Genomic DNA, 21,327 nt, shown 5'->3' on the forward strand with positions numbered 1-21,327 from the left:
AACCAGCGCTAGAGAAAATACTCAAAGAGATTAACTACAAAGAAGAAATAGGTAACACTCACCAGAACCAGAGAAACAAGAGTTTCCATCCAACAGACAACTAAGATTGGTTATCTGTGGAGATTCATTATTTATGTTAGTCTTTTACCTATCTCTAAGTTGTATTGTTTGCCTTTATTGTTGTTAATTTTTAGGATTTCTAGTTGGAATATTAATATACCTTCAGATATAGCATTTGGAAATATTTTATCCAATTCTATTAGTAACTTTTAACTCTGTTTACATTGTCTTTGGATATACAATATTTTCTTTTATTTTTTAGGGAGTTTGTATATTCTTCTGTTGCCTGTGCCATTGAAATCATATCCAAGAAATCACTGCCAATTTCAATGTTGTGAGGTTTTATGACCCAGATTTTCTCCTAAAAGTTTATAGTCTTAAGATTTATATTTAGGTCTTTTATCTATTTTGAGTTAATACTTGTATATGGGATTAGGTAAAGGTCCAATTTTATTCTTTTCCATGTAATTATTATTTTTCAACAATATTTAGTTAAAAGATTATTATTTCCACCACCAAATGTTCGTGGAAACCTTGTCAAAAATAACTTGACAATATAGGGAAAAATTTAGCTCTAGGCTTGTATTTAACTCCAATGGTCTATATATCTGCCTTTAGAACAGTACTACACTGTTTCAATTATTGTAGCTTTATATGGTTTGAAATCAGAAAATATATATCTGCTAGCTTTGTTCTTTTTCAAGATCGTTTTGGGTATCTAGAATTCATATTCCATATTAGGATAGATTTTTTTCTGAAAAATAAATATATGATAGTTTCACCTAAAAAAACAGAAAAAATATGCTCTAGTAAGAAAGAAAGCAAAAAGAAATATTGAAATGCTATCTTTAAATCATCAAACGCTTGGTATCAGACAAATGAAACTGTTATGTGAGATTATCATTTTTAATTTTGGATAAATTGCTATAATAGTAGATGTCAACCACTAAGCCAAGCATGGGAAGGAGGGATGGGGAGAGAATGGGGTGGGGATCGGGTGGGGGCTGACTGGGCGATGTGTGCATGTATGTCTACAAAAGTTTGTATCCCACTATGATGTATGAATACAGTGCACCAATAAAATAAAATTAAAAAAAAAAAATAAAGAATGAAAAATAGGGCTGGGGGTGTAGCTTGGAAGTAAAATGTGGGTTCTATGCCCAGTACCTCGTAAAATAAAATAAAAAATAATATAATGAGCTGGGGGTATGGCTCAGAAGTAGAATGTCCCTGGGTTCAGTTCTCAATACCATAAGACAAACAAACAAACAAACAAACAAAATCCCCAACTAAATTTTTAGGGTAGTTCCTATAGGCCATATAGTCTTCACTACCATTGCTTTTTAGTAATATCCAGAATTTGAGTTTGCATAAAAAATTACTCCCCAAAATACTGTATCACTGACCTATGAATAAATTTTTCTCAAGTTTATCTCTTAAAATCTTAGATGTCAGTAAAGACCACAAGGCAAGTAACTTATTTATTTTCATATTGAAGTCTGAGTATTCAATCTTAATCCAGATTAAGATAAGGAACATTAAGATCTCTCAATTCCAAATAAAACAGGAGCATTTCAGAAAGAAAGTTTAAACTGGGCGTGGTGGCACACTTTTGTAATCCCAGCATTTGGGCAGCTGGGAAGCTGAGACCAGAGGAGCACAGTTCGCCGACAGCTTCAGCTACTTATTGTGAGGCCCTCTGCAATTTAGTGAGACCCTGTTTCAAATTAAAGAATAAAAAATAAGGCAGGGGGGTGTAGCTCAGAGGTCTAATGTCCCTGGGTTCCATCCCCAGACCTGCAAAAAAAAAAAAAGAAAAAAAAAAAGAAAAGACAAAGCTTAAAGCAAAGCAAAGCAATGTAGAGATAGGAGGCTTACTTCGCAAATGACAAGCAGGCAACTATAGTCTGAGTAGGATGGGGGATGGATCTGGGCAAGTGGAAAGATTGCAATTAAAATTATGATGAATAAATTAAACTTGTTTCCATATGGAATAAGAAACTATCATAGTTATTTTTTGTTTGTTTGTTTGTTTTGTTGTTTCTTTTTTGTGTGTGTGGTACTGGGGTTCCTGGAAACCCTTCTACCTCCGGGCTACACTCCCAGACCTTTTTTTTTTTATATTTTTATTTAGAAACAGGGTCTCTTAAGCCAGCACGGCTGGCTTCGAACCAGCACGATCCTCCTGTCTCCGCCACCCAAGCACGGGGATTACAAGCGTGTGCCACCATGCCAGGCTATCATAGTTTTTTAAGCAAAAGTGTAAGACTAGATTTGTGGAATGGAAAAGTAACTATTCTGACATAATGGAAAGTCTTCTGGAAGGTGTAATGGAGTGTACTGCAGAAAGCATGAAGTCAGACGATCAGATTCATTAGCAGGCCTTTTCTCCTTAGCCCTCTCACTATCCCAGTCTACATTTTCTTGGCTCTCACTCGTGTGTGTGTGTGTGTGTGTGTGTGTGTGTGTGTGTGTTTGGAAACCATTAGCACCTATTTATTTGTATTTGTGCATATAAATATATGTATATATGTGTATGTATATATGTATGTGTGTATGTATGTAAGGTAGGTTATGTTTAAAACAATGTGAAAAAAAATCCCCTAAGGAATTTGTTAAGACCTCAGGTTCCAGGGTCCCATTCCAGACCTAGAAACTACTTAAGCAGCTCATTAGCTAGACATTCGAGTACTACTAACAAGCGCATTACATAAAACGATGCCCCTGTAAATGAACTTTCAGTAAGTGTTGCACTGATCACTTTCATAAGGGCAACATCTGTCCTGCCTCTGGCTTGATGTTTCATTGAATTTTTATGAAAAGTAGAATTTGATGTGTGATTCAAGCTCTCTCAGAAATTAGTGCTTTAAAGAGATTAGCCTGAGGGGGCTACCATGTAAGAATTAACAACTACTTCATTATCACAGCGAGATGGCGTTGAAAATCTTATTTTAACAGGGGAAAACAAAGCCCACTGCCATTTCTTGAGTGTCCATGCTTTGAGAACCTCACACCTGAATTATTCTGTTTTCCCATTAGGCAACCATTTAAATCTAACTCCTTGAAGACTGGGTGAAATCAGTGTTGACATAGGTGGCAGCCTAGATGCTTCAAACTGCTAATTAATCCTCTCCTTGTTAAAATCAACAGACACACGTCCCTTCAATATTACATATTTTCTCATTCATTCACTCAATTCATTCAGTCAATACTCATGATACTTATATCTAGCAGGAGGATTTAATAAGAACTAAAATTAGCAGAATGAAAAAAAAGACCTTCAAATCTTTTAGTTTCTCAAAGGAAGTTAATTTATCACAACACAATAAAGGCATCTCCCACTGCCAACGCTAATTTCGGGAAGTGGGAAGACCCTTGACAGTTTAGGAACTGAGACCTGGCTATGTCACTATGGGGCACTTATTAATTAGTAATTAAGCCTCTTTCACCACGAGACAATGGACCCACTGTTGCAAACAAAGGAATTGTGTTTCAAGGACAAACTCACTGTGGAGATATCTTGTTTAAGGCGAATAGACAGCAGAGAAGATTAGAGCATAATTCTCTAAACCTGAGAACATCTCAGAAAGGTAGTGTGGCAAATTAAAGACTATCAGGAACTTCTGGACGCACCTCCCATCTAGGGGTGTGATCTAGATCCACTGTCTTGAACCTGGACAGACTATAGGGCTGCTTCGATCAATAGAAAATGATATCATATGGGAGCAAATTCTACAATCTCCCCCTGAAACACACTTGGAACCTAGAACCCCAAATACCTAGGTGCTTGCCCTACTGTGAGGAAGACCAAGCTATCAACATAAAGGTCAAACAAAAATGGGGAAGGGACTGGGCAGGTTACAGAACCATCTTATCAGAAGCATGTTTGGAGATAGTTTTTCAAGGGAAGTGGACAACCTACAAGGGAACCTGTAAGGGCAGCTGCTAAGAATAGGCTCAGAGAGGTTAGACACAGGGACCCCATGATTCAACCCATGAAGGAGAGAACTTCCATCTTCAGGGAGATTACTCAATTCTGGGCAAGAAGCCTTGGAATGGTGATCACCATGGCAAAGGACCATGTCCTTTTCCTAGAAGTTTAATCTAAGATAAGGGAAGGTGACCTTAAAAGATGATTATCACTGTATTGCCTGCCAATCTTGGTGAAGGGGGATCTGAACCAGTTTTCTTTTAACCAGAAAAAAAAGTTGTATCTTCCATCTGAGTATGAGCAATTCTCAGTAATTAGAAATGAACTTAAATGTTCCTATTATTTATCTTAGGGATATCATATTTATTTGTGCATTGCAGTTATATATAATAGTGAAATTATGATGTTAAAAATACTTAGAAGCATACATACATAGATGGGCATGGTGGTGCATTCTTGTAATCCAGCACTTGGGAGGCTGAGACAGGAAGATCGGGGTTCGCAGCCAGCCTTGGCTACTTAGTGAGGCCCTCCACAACTAAGTGAGACTCTGTTTCAAAATAAAGAATAAAAAATAGGTCTGGGAGTGTAGCTTGGAAGTAGAATGCCCCTGGGTTCCATCCCCAGTACCACCAAAAAAGAAATTGTTTTTAATTAAAAAAGTAAAGAATAAAAAATTAGTCTGGGGGTATAGCTTGAAGGTAGAAATGTCCCTGGATTCAATACCCAGCACCACACACACACACACACACACACACACACTAAAATGTATCCAGGAATGTTTCAAAACACACTTGAGCATATAGTAAAGTGATTAGGTGGTTATCATACTTTTAGTTATTGATTGTACCAGTATGCTTTACCCTCACATGGAAACCCTTCTCCACTCTTCCCTCCCCACAAGAGTTAGAGAACATGGTAGTTATATTTGGCATAGTATTAATGAACTGCTCCTTCCTCAGTCCACCTTCTTCTCCCTACTTCATGTCTAACTCCTTCAATAACTCTACAGATCTACATTTGAATTATTTGAAGCCCCTTATGTTCTGTATTTTCTTTAGTTTCCACAAACGAGAGAAAACACACTTGCCTTGACTTCCTGAGACTGACTGATCTCAATTAGCATAAGTTTTTCCAGTTTCACCCATTTTCCTACAATTGACAATCATTTGTTAAAAAACAACTGAGGCCCTCTATTTTTTCTATAAAATGGAGAAAATTTCTACCTTTCTAATTTGGAGAATTATAGTAAGATTAATGAAATAATGGGCATGAAATCACTTTGAAAACTGTATCTGACATACTGGTACAATCAATAAAAACATGATAACCACCTAATCACTTTACTATATGCTCAAGTGTGTTTTGAAACATTCCTGGATACATTTTTATGCACATATACCACAAAATACATAAACACAAATGCCTAAAACCCATGTTCTTTTTATTTATAATTAATAATAATAATAATAATAATAATAATAATAATAATGAAGCTTTAAAACCTTTCTCTCTATATAGTTCGGCCAAGTGCAAATATTTCAGCGGCCTACAATATCACCATGACTACTGATTCAACCCAAGGCTAGCTGTCCATTAGCCATGTTCCAAATCACCTCTGTGGCCAGAGTGCTTCTGGGCTTCCTAGTCTTCTGAGTTAAACAGAAAACCAGTCAGAAAGGTGAGCAAACTAATTTCCACTAAATGTCTGGACTCATCAACTTATAATGTGCAGACCTGAATTTCTGGGGTCAGCCAAATGTGAGGAAATCCTGACAAATATTTAATTGAGGATTCCACAAGAACAATGGTTGAAAATAGAACAGAAGGCTTAGCATCCATCAGATGAGATACACACTTGCTATGTTTCTGTATTTTTCTCCCTCCTCATTTTTTCTATCAAAGTGGAAACACACATTAGACTTCTGGCTGAGATACCTTATCTGTGAACCTTGCAATGTTTAACCATTAACCTGCCAAACCACCTTTTCTGTGATCTGCAGGGCACCATAGAGAATCCAGCCATGTAATTAGGAAAAAGCCACCCTCCATCAATTCTAAGGGGTGTGTGGAAATGTAAAAGATAGACAGTATTAAATCAATATAAAAAGTGAAGTTCTGGTCATCTTCTTAGGATAGTAGATCAACAAAACAGTACAGGCTTTCTACTGAGCAACTAGAGTTGAATTTTATTGCATGAGTTTCATTGGGTAACTTTAAAGGTAGGTGCTGATGAGATTTAGAGTTATGCTTACACAAGAGAAAGGTTAGGAGTCATCCTAGCAGGAGAGAGGACATGAAAGGGATTCCATGATACAAATACTTCCCCATGATCTCCCTAATTTTCAGCAAATATGCTATTCTTAAAAACTGTTCTTCATGAATGGCTTTTTTATAGGAACTGGTGAAAGGACTGTCCTGTGTCCAGGCTGAGGAGCTGATGTGGGAAATAGCAGAAAGTATATACTGCAATACTGTAATGGGGTGTACATATACCAATATTGACATGGGGAGCAGCAGGGACCAGTATTAGTCAGTGTTCGCCAGGAAATCAGAGACAATAGGATACATATATAGAAGTCCCACCATACGCATTATGCTTGCAGGAGAACCAGGGAAAACAGTAAAATGGTTAGGTCCATATCCAAAATCTATGGGCCCAGCCGAGATGACGATATAATTCTCAGTCTGAAGCCAAAAAGGCTTTAGGACTTGGAGTTCTGATGTCCAATGGCAAAAGGGAAAAATGGTGTCTCAGTGAGAGAGAGAGAGAGAGAGAGAGAGAGAAGAGAGAAGAGAGAAGAGAGAAGAGAGAAGAGAGAAGAGAGAAGAGAGAAGAGAGAAGAGAGAAGAGAGAAGAGAGAAGAGAGAAGAGAGAAGAGAGAAGAGAGAAGAGAGAAGAGAGAAGAGAGAAGAGGAGAGGAGAGAGAGAGAGAGAGAGAGAGAGAGAGAGAGAGAGAGAGAGAGAGAGAGAGGGAGAGGGAGGGAGAGGGAGGGAGAGGGAGGGAGAGGGAGGGAGAGGGAGGGAGAGGGAGAGGGAGAGGAGAGGGAGAGGGAGAGGAGAGGAGGGCAGGGGAGGGGAGGAAAGGAGAGGAAGAAAGAGAGAATATGGTGTCAGCACACACTGGGTAAGGGCTGGAGAGTTTTTACTCATTTCACTTATTCAAAGGGCAATTTTTCTAGAAACATCATTACAATCATCCCAGAAATTATATTTTACAGGTTACCTTTGAGTCCAGTCAGGTTGACACATACAATTAACCATCACAGACCATAAAAGCAGATGCTTTTAATAACTGTTATAAATACAAGTAAAATCTTTACACTTTTGTAGTGCATGAAATAAGTAGTTAGATCTAATCTTAATTAGATCTAGTAGAATCCTACAGATCTCATATGTATTTCATATGAGAATATTTGATATTTGTCATCCATTCATCTTCTAATTCACTGATTCATTTATGCAACACTTATTGCAGGCTCTGCACTAGACAGAGTAGAGAAATAAGTCTAAATCCAGTGCTGCTAAAATTTCTTTGCACTAAAATTACCTGGTAATTGTTAACACTGTACATCCTGAAAATTTTCTTCACCTCTCCAAACAATCTGATTTTAAGTCTGGGGTAGGGCCCACAAAATTTGAGCAGGCTGTCTATGGACTGTACTTTTAAAGATCATAGACCTAATCTTTCATTCAGGAGACTTGTTGCATAATAGGGAAGACAGACACTCAAACAAGAGTGAATATGGCAAATGCTATTGGTGCTCCAATGGCTCAGTGCTTGAGAATGGTCTTATGGGAAGGGCTGAATGAGGAGTAGACACTGAGGCGAAGAGAAAAAATTCACTAGAAGTTAAAGAAAGTAAATATTATTATTATTTTTTTTTTTCTTTTGAGACAGGTTCTCACGAGGCTGGCCTTGAACTTGAGATCCTCCTGACTCAGCAACATGAATCCCTGGGACAACAGGCAAGCACCCAAGCAAAGTCCATGCTTTCTTAAAATCCCTGTCATAGGTAAGAAGAATAATGGATGAAAACAATATACACTAGTGCCCAAGTGTCAAAAAGAGTCTTCTCAACACTTCAAAAAGACTGATCAGAAAAAGGTACTACCAAATTGTTCATGCACCAACATATTCATCAGATTGGCTTATATTGCCCACTTAAATTACTTTTTATCTTTTCTTGGTACTAGGTATTGAACCCAGGGTATTTTATCCATTAACTGAACTCTCAATCATAGTTTATTTATTTATTATTTTGAAAGTGAGTTTCACTAAGTTCCTATATGCTTGAACTTACAATCCTCTTAGCCTCTCAAGTATTGAGATTACAGGCATGTGCCACCACTTCTAGATAACTTTATTTTTTAAACAAAAAACATCGAATTCCAGTCCTTAAAAGAGTCACCATGCACCGGGCATGGTGGTGCATGCTTGTAATCCCCATGCTTGGGAGGCAGAGACAGGAGGATCACACAGGTTCGAAGCCAGCCTCTCTGGCTTAAGAGACCCTGTTTCCAAATTTAAAAAATATAAAAAAATAAAAATAGGTCTGGGAGTGTAGCCCAGAGGTAAAAGGGTTTCCAGGAACCCCAGTACCACCCCCCAAAATAAATGAATCACCAGTTATCTCTGGGATTTGTAGGGCAAATCATTTCCTTTCTCTAGACCTTATTAATTCATCTCTACAATGAGTTTGTTGAACGAACTGTTCTCTTATAATTTTTTTCTCTTAATTTTCTAGGTCCTAAATAGAAAAAATTTGAAGTGTTATTATTTATGAATTTTACTGAGGAAGCAGAGAGTTTACTAAAGACACCCCAACTGGTCTTCCTATATTGGTTTTCATACAATCACAAATAGAATGCCAATTCAAGACACTACCATTCTTTTATCATGAAATAAAACTTTAAAAAACACTCAAAAACAACAACAAATGCACAGTCCCATTTTTTAAACTATATAATTGCAATTTGAGTAATTGGAAATCAGGAAAGGACTTACAACTTAGGATACCTAGAAGCTACATTTCTCTGCCCTCAAAGGTAAGTATACAAGAAATAACTGTATATACTGAAAAAATACTACAAACTGATTCTTTACTCAACAAGTTGGGAGGATGGATGGTGTTAATAGTTAGATATAAAAGTCTCCTAAAAAAATTCATGATTGATATAGTAAAGTCATGTTATAATTCCAGTAGCAAATAAATTCACTGTAATAGATTTACCTGGTTGGTACCCATAGGCCAGTAGCTTGTGGCTGGAGGATGTGGTCTTGGGATTATATATGTCTCCTGCTTTCCCCTCTATTTTGCTCTTCCCTCTCTCCATCTCTGGCCATCATGGCCTGAGATCTACAGTTTCTGTCCTCACATAGACTTTAAGAAAATAAATAATCTTTCTTCTAAGTTATGTGGTCAGTATTAAAAATACTGACCCAAACAGATAGTATAGAAGGTAGTTGAAGACAGAAAGCAATGAGCCAGGGGAGAAAATGGAACCTTTTATTGACTGTCTATGAGAAATGTCCACTGATTTAAACATGCAGCCTATTCAGAGTATCCCTTTCTGTTTTCAATAATCCTAGGTTTAAATGAGTGATTTAATGGATCCTCTGAACAGGTTTTACCCATTTGGTTCCATGTGTGTGTGTTTAATACAGGTGCATATTTTTATTGTTTTATCTTTGCTATTTTATGAAGTTATCTTTCAGCTTATTTCATTTTATTTGTCCTATTTCTTTTTTATTTTCACTCTTAAAATGGAATAGAAAGTGACATGGTGATGGAGATGGTTGTAAGAATAGTCCAGGCTCTGAAGAGAACAAATGCTTCTGCTGCAATTAGCTTTGCAGAGCTATGGGGTCACAGCTTAATGCTAAAAGCAGTCAGGTAGGATAGGCTGACAGCTCTGTAGTGAAAAGAGAGCGGGGGGCCGGACATGGTGGTGTATGCCAGTATTCAAGGCCAGCCTCAGCAACTTAACAAGGCCCTCTGCAACTTAGTGAGACCCTGCTTCAAAAAAAAAAAAAAAAAAAAAAGAAACAATATAAGAAAGGAATGGGGGCGTAGCTCACAGGTAGAATACTCCAGGGTTTAATCCTCAGTACTACACACACACACCCACACACACACACAGAGAAGAACAGAGAGAGAGAGATAGAAAGAGAAGAGGGTGTAACAAGAAAAAGAAGTGAAGAAAGAGAAAGGGAGGCTGAAAAAAAAATACACAAAAACTCAGAAGTACCCCCTGATAAACCAAACACTACTTAATTCCTACAAATAGAGGATATTCCTGGAATACTGATTCCTAAAGTGCTATTTACAATTTATAAAAGTGAACTTTCTGCCTAAAAATTAATTCATCTGGCATGAATTTGTATAATATAAGAGAAATAGATGAATAATGAAAGATAAAAAAAATAACCCAACTAGCCGGGCATGGTAACACACGTTTATTATCCCAGCATTTGGGAGGCTGAAACCAGAGGATTGCAGTTCATGGATAGCCTCGGCTATTTAGTGAGGCCCTTCATAACTCAATGAGACCCTGTTTTAAAAAAAAAAAAAGCTTAAAAACATGGGCTCTATTACAAAATGTGCTGCTATGAACATCATGGGTATGCATATGTTACTTACTGTAGTTTTCTTATTTCAACTTCTTTGGAAAGATACCCGGGAGTGGTAGAACCAGCTCATATGGTGGATCCATTCCCAGTTTTCTAAGGAATCTCCATTCTAATCTCCATAGTGGCTCAACTAGTTTGCACTCCCACCAACAGAATAAAGAGTTCCTCTTTCCCCACATCCTCACCAGCATTTGTTTTATTTGATTTCTTTATGCTTGCCATCTGAATGGGGTTAGATGGAATATCAGTGTAGTTTTGATTTGTATTTCCCTAATGGCTAATGATGTTGAATATCTTTTTATGTATCTGTTGGCCATTTGTATTTCTTCTTTTGTGAAGTGTCTATTCAATTCAGTTGCGGAATTCTACCCAGCTATAAAAAAAGAACAAATCATGTCATTCGCACGAAGATGGAAAGACCTGAAGAACATTATGGTAAATTGGACCAGCCAAGCACAGAAAGAGAAGGGACATATGTTTTCTCTAATATGCCCAAATTAGGGACTATTAGGAATAACAGAGGGACTCCAGATAATGGAGGGAAACCTCAGCAAAGCTGAAAGGGAAGGGTAGGAGACGAAAAAGGCAGAGGTTTATTAATGGAGGAGCTACATTTGAATATGTGTAAAAGTATGAATGTAGCATAGTTAACCTGGACACTCATTGTTGGGAGGGGTGAAAGGGAAAGTGGGAGGGAGGGGGTACCAAGCAGTCTAAATGTATGACATTTTCAATATGATCCACATTAAAATAAGAAGAAAAAAAAGAAAAAATATATGGGCTCTAGAATAATACTTTCTGAATTCACATCCTCAATCAATCCACTATTTCAGCACTTACGTGGTGTGGATAAATTATTAAATATCTATGAATCTTAGTTGCCTTATTTTGCTTCTTATGAATCATTATCTTTAAATGATATGTAAAAACATAAAAATTGTACATGTGTATGTTGTACCATGTGGTACTTAAATACATTATCTATTACATAAGGTTTGAATCTGGTTAAAGGTAATTTGGTTAAATTTTTTCAAAAGTTAATCTTTTATTTATAGTGAAAATAATCAAACTCCTTACTTCTCTTTTATATATATACAGTGTGCTATCATTAGATATAGCCATCCTACTTGTGCAATAGCAAGCCAAGACTTCTTACATCTAACACAATCATAATAATGCCAACTGATCAGCCTCTTTCCAGACTGTCCCACCCCAGGTCTCCTCAGTTATTACCAAAGATTGTATAGCTGGCTGGTGGAAACCGTCTGGTCTGTTGGTCACCAAGGCTGACACTGAGCTGAGCTGCACCTGATTCTCAGCTGTGGGGACCTGCATGGTGTGGGGCAAGGGTACTCTAGCACCACTCAAAACTGGTAATGATTCAGGCAGAAACCCAAGACTGTCTCCTAATGCACAGGTCTCCACTTGATGCCAGACCAAGTCTACAGGCTTGTCTGTGAGCTCCTACCTGAATATAGGGCATTTTGGGTTTGCTTAATTTGAGTTTTCGCCATAGTGGCACCAGCTCTGAACTCCAAGATATATACCTATGCCGTGTTTCTCAATGGGTAGATTCTTGTTTCTTCCTCTGATGCTCCCTGGAAGAGAGATGGTAGAGGCAGTTTCTTTTTTATCTGGCTGTCATAGTTCTAGCTGCAGAATCTGGAGGCATTAGTCCAGAGTATAGGTTGTTGGACTCTTCTCAACAGCAGGTTCACTGTAGTGGATCTGGTATAGAGGCTTAAGGGGTGGACTTAATTTCCTCTTCCTCTCCCAAGCAGGAGGCATCTCTCTCCATATGAATTGGAGTAAGTGGAGGGGCAATGCCGTCAACTCTTCCCTTCCTCCATTCTTCAGTGTGACTTTTCCTTGAATTATGCTAAAACCAAGCTCCATGATTTCTTACCTGGCTTTTTTCGTTCTTGTGAATGTAGTTAGGTTAAGCAAGTTGCTGCTTATAGTGTGTCTGTGAGGAGGTGATTGCTGGAGGACCTTATTCAACTGCCATTTCTCTATGCGCTCTCTTACTTTATCTTTAAATTGATTCTTTTTATTGTATACCTTGTTCTGATGACCAGACAAAATGATGCTTGTAAGCTGTGCTTAAATGGACAGTTTGACAGTAAATGTTAGCACCGATTATCATGAATTGAACATCTATCGTGTGCTCTGAGCTGCATTATAGCTAGTATTACAAGTCTTGTTCTCTCATTAAAGTAAACACTATTTTTTCTCTGAATCATAAAATAAATAAATAACAGAGCTGTTTGATTCTAAAATTTGCATGTCTTCTACTACATCACTGTCTACAAAAAAGACACCATTATCAAAAGCATTCAGGAAAAAAATGATGATATAATGATGATATAACAGAGCCTAAATGTCTGAGACAAAACAAATTAGCAGTAATTTAGAGTATTCATATGTTAGGGAGTAATTTTTTTCTACTGCAACTAAACTTGAAAAGTGATAAAAGGATTCACATTCACTCCATTCAAACTAGTGAAAAGAGTAAGCGGGTGTTATACCTCTATTTAAAATTTGTAGTTAGCCAGGCATGGTGGCGCACGCTTGTAATCCCTGCACTTGGGAGGCAGAGACAGGAGGATCGCGCTGGTTCGGAGCCAGCCTCGCTGGCTTAAGAGACCCTGTTTCCAAATAAAAAAACTATAAAAAAATAGGTCTGGGAGTGTAGCCTGGAGGTAGAAGGGCTTCCAGGAACCCCAGTACCACAAAAATAATAATAATAAAATAAAATTTGTAGTTAAATGGAATAAAATCCTAATCTCTCACACCACAAAAGGGTCAACTCAAGATTGTAGATTAGACAAAAGATTTTGAAATTACTAGAGAAATGGATAGGCCCAACATTCCAACATATAGGCACAGAAAGAAACTTCTTCAATAAAACCCCCAAGGCACAAGAAATTAAAATGAGAATTAATACATAAGATTGTATTAAATTACAGAATTTCTATGCAGCAAAAAAGAAGCATCAAGAACCTTAATAAAGAGCCAACAGAATAGATATCTTTGCTAGCTACCCCCTTCCTCTTCTGATCGAGGAATAATATCTAAAAAATGCAAAGAACCTAAGAAATGTACTGCATAAAATAATTCAATAAAAATGATCATGTGAACTAAATAGGCATTTCACAAAAGATGAAATACAAAGGGTCAATAAATATTAAAAAAAAAACATGTTCAACATCATTAGTAATCAGAAAGATACAAATCAAAATTACGCTGAAATTCCATCTAACCCAAGTTAGATCATCAGTATCAAGGAGTCAAACAATAATAAATACTGAAGAAAATGTGGGGAAATAGGAAAGCTTATGCACTGTTGGTGGGGTTGAAAATTATTGCAGCCACTGTAAAAATCAGTGTGGAATTTCCTCAGAAAGCTGGGAATGGATCCACCAGATGATCTAGCTATACCACTTCTGGGTATTTTTCCAAAGAAACTGAAATCAGAAATATTATAGTGATACATGTATATCCATGTTCATAGCAGCACAATTCACAACAGCCAAACTATGGAACCAATCTAAATGTTCATCAACAGATGAATGGATCACAAAATTATGGTATACACACACACAATGGAATTCCACTCAGCCATAAAGAAGAACAAAATTATGTCATTTTCACAGAAATGAATGGACCCAGACAACATTAAGTAAGATTATTCAGTCACACAAAGTGAAGGGTCACATATTTTCTCTCACAAGCAGAAGCTAGGGAGTATTTGGGAAATAAGAAAAACTTCAGATAATGGAAGAGAAACCCTAGTGGGGCAGAGCAGAGGAGGTGGTTTAAGGGAGGGTGGTGACGGTAGGGAGGGGGAATTAATGAGGTATATTCCTCTACTGATGTCATGTACATGTGTGAGACGCCAATGCCAATCCCAATATCATGTATGGGGAAGTAGAAGGAGCCAAAGGGGCAACTCACCGATTGCTGTGTACATGTATGTCACTATCCCTCTGAATTGCATTATGATGTGAGACTAAAATGCTTCAGTCAGAGTATATAAAAACAACGAATACAAATCACCTGGCAAAAAGAAAAAAGAACCAGTAAAGAATGAGAACATACAAATATCAAATGGAGATATCTTAGAAAAATAGCTATATCTAAAAATAGAAAGGTTTTAAGTCAAACAAAATTTTAAAATCATAGAATACAAGAAAAAATGAAGTTTAATGGTTAAAAGCTTCAAAACTAGATGTGTGTGTGTGTGTGTGTGTGTGTGTGTGTGTGTGTGTGTGTGTGTGATGCTGGGGATAGAACCCAGGGGCATTTTACCTCCAAGCTACACCCCCAGCCCTATTTTTTAGTCCTTTTATTTTTAATCTGCAGAAAATTTACATATTTATGATAAGATGCTCAAAATTGGACAATATAGCTGCACTTGCCAGTGATTGTACAACTGTGACTTGCAAATGGTAGCATATTTGCAACCGAGTTCTGGACTGCACTTGGTGTTTGCTGGAATAGTTCATTATAATTAATGTCACTGTACTGAATGTCAAAGGAATTAATAATGATTAGCCTCTGATTATAAAAACCTGCCTATCGTGGTTATTATGTTAACATTCAAAAACAACTTGCTTTATTAAAGCATTTGTTTTTGAATTGTCAACAGCAATCTGTAAATCAATGAGTTGCATTTTTCAGGATCAAGGATCTCATATAGGTCATTGGTTTTCTAGTTGAAGCTGTGTCCTTTAATTATGCAATTCAGGCAGATGATCAATTTGAAAAGAAAGAAAACTAAAACTCCCTACATAAAACCTTAGCAGTGCCCATTACCCTCTGAGGGCTACATCTATACTTATCTAAATAAATGGGAAGTCACTTTTGCGATTTGAAATGTGAAGTGTTTCACAAGTTACAGTTGAATCCAAAACCAAAGAACACAAAATTCACTTTTTAAAAGCCTGGCAAATCAGCCTTTAGAGAAATGCTATAATATTTGTCCAAATCTACAAAGCAGATAGCTAGGAAAATCGAAGTGACTAGAGACTTGAATATTATCTTTCTCTTCCAACTTGAGAGTGACTGAAGTGTTCAGATTCCTGGGTAAATTATTTTTTAACATAATTGAAGATTTGAAGATTTTAAATTATCATTAGTGTTATAGACCCAGAAGCCTAAAGAACAATATAAAAACTGGTTCCAAGAAAACAAGGGTGTATTTAAGACAATGGAATCATTGATAATATCAAGTGATTATAACACCCAGAGAACAAAAATGTTTGAGGTTTCAGAAAGATAATTAGGCATAGACAATGCATGAAAAGGAAGAAAGAATGTTTTTTCACATGTATGCGTCTAGCCCCCTAGCCATCAGAAGGTAATTCACTCCTTTTCTGCAGCACAAGATGTTGCTTATGAAATGCGCATTGGATTTTGCCAGTACTGTAAACTCTTCAGTCTTTGTCAAGTTCTTAAGAGCAAAATAATAAAAACAGAGCTTTGAAGCTGCAGTATAATATGATATGAGATGGGGAAGCAAAAAAACTACCAAAGGATGACTTACTTGAACTGGCCATGAAAAGAACTTTTAATACAATACACAGTATAAGAAACTATATACTTGCCATGAAAACAAACAAAGGTCCTTTAATATTTTTTCTTCTTTCTCTTTTTTTTTTTTTAAATTCCTTCTATCTCAGGAGATGTTTTGGCTCCTACTCACATATCATTCATGAAACTTTCATTTTAACATCTGTAAGGATCTTTTACAAGATGATAACAAAAGCAGGCAAACAAAACCTGAATTTGGTAGGAACACTTGTCATGAAAAAACTTCCCGCCATTGTTAAGCAAGCCTGGCTCTTCCAGTCTTTCCCTACTTTACTCTCAATGTCTGGAATGTTTGGAATTCTGGAATAAAAACAAACTTTTAAAAATTCCTCATTCTTTTTTCTTTAAAGCCCAATTTCAATCATTCTCTACTTTGATGAGAGTAAAAACCGAATGAATATCACCTTATGAAAATCATCTGGTTTTCTAAAACCAAGGATTAGGGCATCTCTCTGGGCCCTCAAACCATAATTTAAAAAACCATTTCAATAGGCTAATAAACCTAAGAGATAATAGCTAATATTTTACATCGATTTGTAGCTTCATAGTGTTTTGGCCTACATTATCTGATGTGATGGTCATAAAAACTCAGAAAAGAAGTAAAGCAAAGTGGGAAATCAAGGCTGAGGTTGAATATTAAATAATACATGAATAATACATGATAAGTATCAGAACTCAATTTTAAATCAAGATTTCCAGTTTCACATTATTTATATTTCATATGACATTAAAAGTGCTTTTCACTTCTCCAGAGGACTTTGGAGAAGTCCTTATGGCTTAGTGCATTTTTTGAAATTTTTTATTTTCAGTTTTACTTATCTCTTTTATACTTGTTATTGTGTATTATAGTCTTATAGTGTCTCATAAATCAATTTATAGTGATGATCACATGCATGCACACAGTACCTGGTAAGCTTTTCCCTGCCTTCCTCTCTACGCTCTTTCTTCCTCATACATGATATTGAGATTGGCATTCAAATTCTCTCACATGTACATAATGCCAATGGAAATGTTGCCTTCATTAATCATCCCTTCCCTCCTCATCGAAGACCATCTCACTTACCCCACTGGGATTTCTCCTCCATTGTCTAAACTCACTTTCCTATGTGAGAGAAAAACTTGACCTTTCAGTTTCTGTGACTGGCTAATTTCATTTAATGTAATGTTCTCCAGGTCCATTAATTTCCTTACAAATGAGATAATTTTGTTCTCCTTTATTACTCAATAGAATTACATATTATGCATATCCAACAATTTTGTAATCCATTCATCTGTTGATGAACACCTAGGTTGGCTCCATAATTTGGCTATTGCGAGTTGTGCTGCCATAAACATGGATATGCATATATTACCATAATATTCTGACTTAAGTCATTTTGGGAAGATACCTATGAGTGATATAGCTGGATTATATGGTGGATCCATTCCAAATTTTTTGAGGAATCTCCACATTGAACTCCATAACACCTTCACTAATTCGCAACCCTACCAACAGTGTTTAAGAGTTCCTATTTCCTCACATACACATGGTCTTTAGCATTTATTGATGTTTGACTTCTTGGTATTCTCCTTCTGATTGTAACTAGATAGAATCTCCATTTAGTTTTGATTTATATCTTCCTGATTGCTAATGATGTTGAACATTTGTGCACATATTTACTGGCCATTTTGTATTTCTTCTTTTGTGAAGTGTCTCTTTAGTTCACTCATCCATTCCTGATTGGGTTATTCATTGTTTTAGTGTTAAATAATTTAAGGACGTTATATATTCTAAATATTAGTCCTCTATCAGAGGAGTAGGTGGCAAAGATCTTCTCCCATTCTATAGAATCTCTCTTTAGACTTTAATCCTCTGCTCTCTGTTGCTTCCAACTCAGCCATGTTTTGATTGTCTTCCTTCTGTTTAATTCTGTTTTTTTTTTTCTTTTTCTCTTGCCAAGAGGCAGTCTTCCTGCTGATTCAGTTCTGAGTAACAGAGCAATGAAAACATGCTGCCTTCCTTTATTCTGCCATCTTTAATCCTCCTTACTTATTTTATCCTTTTAGTTATAACTCAATACTGCTGTAATTTATTTTATTAATCAAACTATTACAGTTTTTATTTTTTGCAGGTCTGGGATGGAACCCAGGGGCATTTGACCTGCAAGCTACACCCCCTGCTCTGTTTATTATTCTTTATTTTGAAACAGGGTCTCACTAAGTTGCAGAGGACCTCACTAAGTAGCTGAGGCTGTCCACAAACCACCATCCTCTGGTCTCAGTCTCCCAATTGCTGGGATGAGAAGTGTGCGCCACTACACCCAGCTTCAAACTATTACAGTTTTAAACATTAGCAGCTTCACAGCTTTTTGGGTCAGATCCCATGTTCTTTAGGCAATATCTGTGTGTGGATAGATGATAGATAGCTAGATAGATAGATCTCTATATAGGAATATGTATGTATATATGTGTGTGTACCATATGTGTGTGTGTGTGTGTGTGTATGTGTGTGTACTATGTGTCTATGTGCATCGTGTGTATCTTCTGGTCAGCATTCTTATAACTACAATCTAAAAGATTGACCATTTAACTCAGAGAAAAGAATATTTTCTTATGGTTTCAGGTTCAGTCCATGTGAGGCCAGGGATGGTGAATCTTTGGCCATAGTAGTGGGAGGCAGAGAGAGGAAGAGCACAGGGACTGTAGTCCTCATATTTTGGAGGCTGGAAGCAACACAAAAAGAGTAAGGGGAGGAGTAACCATACATAATCCCCAAGACTGGAACCCACTCTTCCAGCCACAGCCTACTGGCCCATGCCACCACCATGATAAATCCATTACAATGAGATTTATCATTGTAGTCATAAGTTCTTTGCAGTGATTTTAGCATAAATGGGTGCTAAATTCTGTCAAAAGAGTTTTCAGTGTCTATTGAAATGACCATGTGTTTTTTGTCTCTGGTCCTGTTTATGTGATGAATTACATAAATTGTTTTTCATATGTTGAACCAACATTACATCCCTGAGATGAACCTTATTTGGTAATGATGTATCATTTTCTTGATGTGGTTTTGAATGAACTTTGCTAGTATTTTGTTTAACAGATTTGCATCTAAGTTTATCAACAATATAGGCCTGTAGTTTTCTTTTCTTCAGCTCTCTTTATTTGATTTTGGTATTAAAGTGATGTTGGCTTCATAGAATGTATTAGGGAGAATCATATTTCTTTCTATTTCACAGAATATATTGAGCAGTATCTCTTCTATAAAAGTCTTATAAAATTTACTTGAGAAACCAGTATTCTTGATACAAAAGCAATCTTAAAAAATTCCAAAGCTTTTCTGTATACTAACCATAAATACACCGAAAAAAATTCCAGAAAACACTTCTACTTAGGATTCCCCCCACACACACACACACACAATAAAATACTTAGGAATAAACTTAACCAAGGAGATAAGAGACCTCTACAAAAAAAATTACAAAACATTGAAAAAGAAATAAAAAAGAGACAGTAGGAGATGAAAAAATCTTTCATGTTTTGGGACAGGCACAATAAATATTATCAAAATGGTCATTCTTCTAAAATTGATCTACAGATTCAATGGTATGTCTTCAAAACCAGCACTAGAGAAAATACTCAAAGAGATTAACTACAAAGAAGAAATAGGTAATATACACCAGAACCAGAGAAACAAGATTTTCCATCCAGCAGACAACTAAGCAAAGAAGAATATATTCATGTGTTTATTGGTTAAAATCTTTGGAGATTCATTATTTATTTTAATCTTTTACCTATTTCTAAATTGTATTGTTTGCTTTTATTGTTGCTAATTTTTAGGATTTCTATTTGGAATATTAATATACCTTCAGATATAGCATTTGGAAATATTGTTACCCCATTCTATCAGTAACTTTTAACTCTGTTTACATTGTCTTTGGATGTACAATTTTTTTTAGGAAATTTGTTTATTCTGATGTTGCCTGTGCCTTTGAAATAATATCCAAGAAATCACTGCCAATTTCAATGTTGTGAAGTGTTATGACCCAGTTTTCTTCTAAAAGTTTATAGTCTTAAGATTTACATCTATGTCTTTTATCTATTTTGAGTTAATATTTGTATATGATGTTAGGTAAGGGTCCAACTTTATTCTTTTTCATGTAATTATTATTTTTCAACAATATTTAATGAAAGGATCATTATTTTCTTCACCAAATGTTCTTGGAAACCTCAGTACACCAATAAAAAATAAAAATAATAAATAAATAAATAAACTAAAAATTTCATTTCACATAGACATAAAAAATCAGTCCTTAAATTTCTTTGGAACAACAAATAATACAGAATAGCCAAAGTAGTTCTCAGCAACAAGAACCATGCTGGAGGCATCACAATACCCAACTCCAAACTATACTACAAAGCCATAGTAATAAAAACAGCATGGCATTTTCACACAAAAAAAACACATAAACCGATAAAGCAGAATAGAAGACAAGGAAGCAAATTCGTACACTTACAGCCAACTGATTTTTGAGAAAGGGACCAAAATACACATTGGAAAAAAGATAGCCTTTTCAACAAATGGTGTTGGCACAACTGATTAACCATATGCAGAAAAATGGAAATAAACCCCATTTTCTCACTCTGCATGAGAATCAACTCAAGATTAATCAAAGACTTGAAAATCAGACCAGATATCTTGCAGCTCTTGAAGAGGGTATAGGTCCAACACTGCAACATATAGGCACAGATAAAAACTTTCTTAACAAGACCCCAAATCACAAGAAACTAAAAGGTGGATCAATACATGGGATTGCATGAAAATGAAGAGCTTTTTACAGCAAAGGAAACTATCAAGAACCTTAACAGAGCCAACAGAATAGGAAAAACCTTTTGCTGACTATTCCTCCAATAGAGGACTAATATCTGGAATATACAGAGAACTCAAGAAACTCAGCACTAAGAAAACTAGTAGCTTATTCAAAAAATGGTTATGTGAACTAAATATACATTTCACCAAAGAAGAAATTCAAGTGGCCAATCAATGTATAAAAAATGTTGAACACCATTAGCAATTAGAGAGATATAAATCAAAACTACCCTGAGATTTCACCTAACTCCAATTAG

Source organism: Muscardinus avellanarius (genome assembly GCF_963383645.1).
Source record: "Muscardinus avellanarius genome assembly, chromosome: 16".
NCBI lineage: Eukaryota > Metazoa > Chordata > Mammalia > Rodentia > Gliridae > Muscardinus > Muscardinus avellanarius.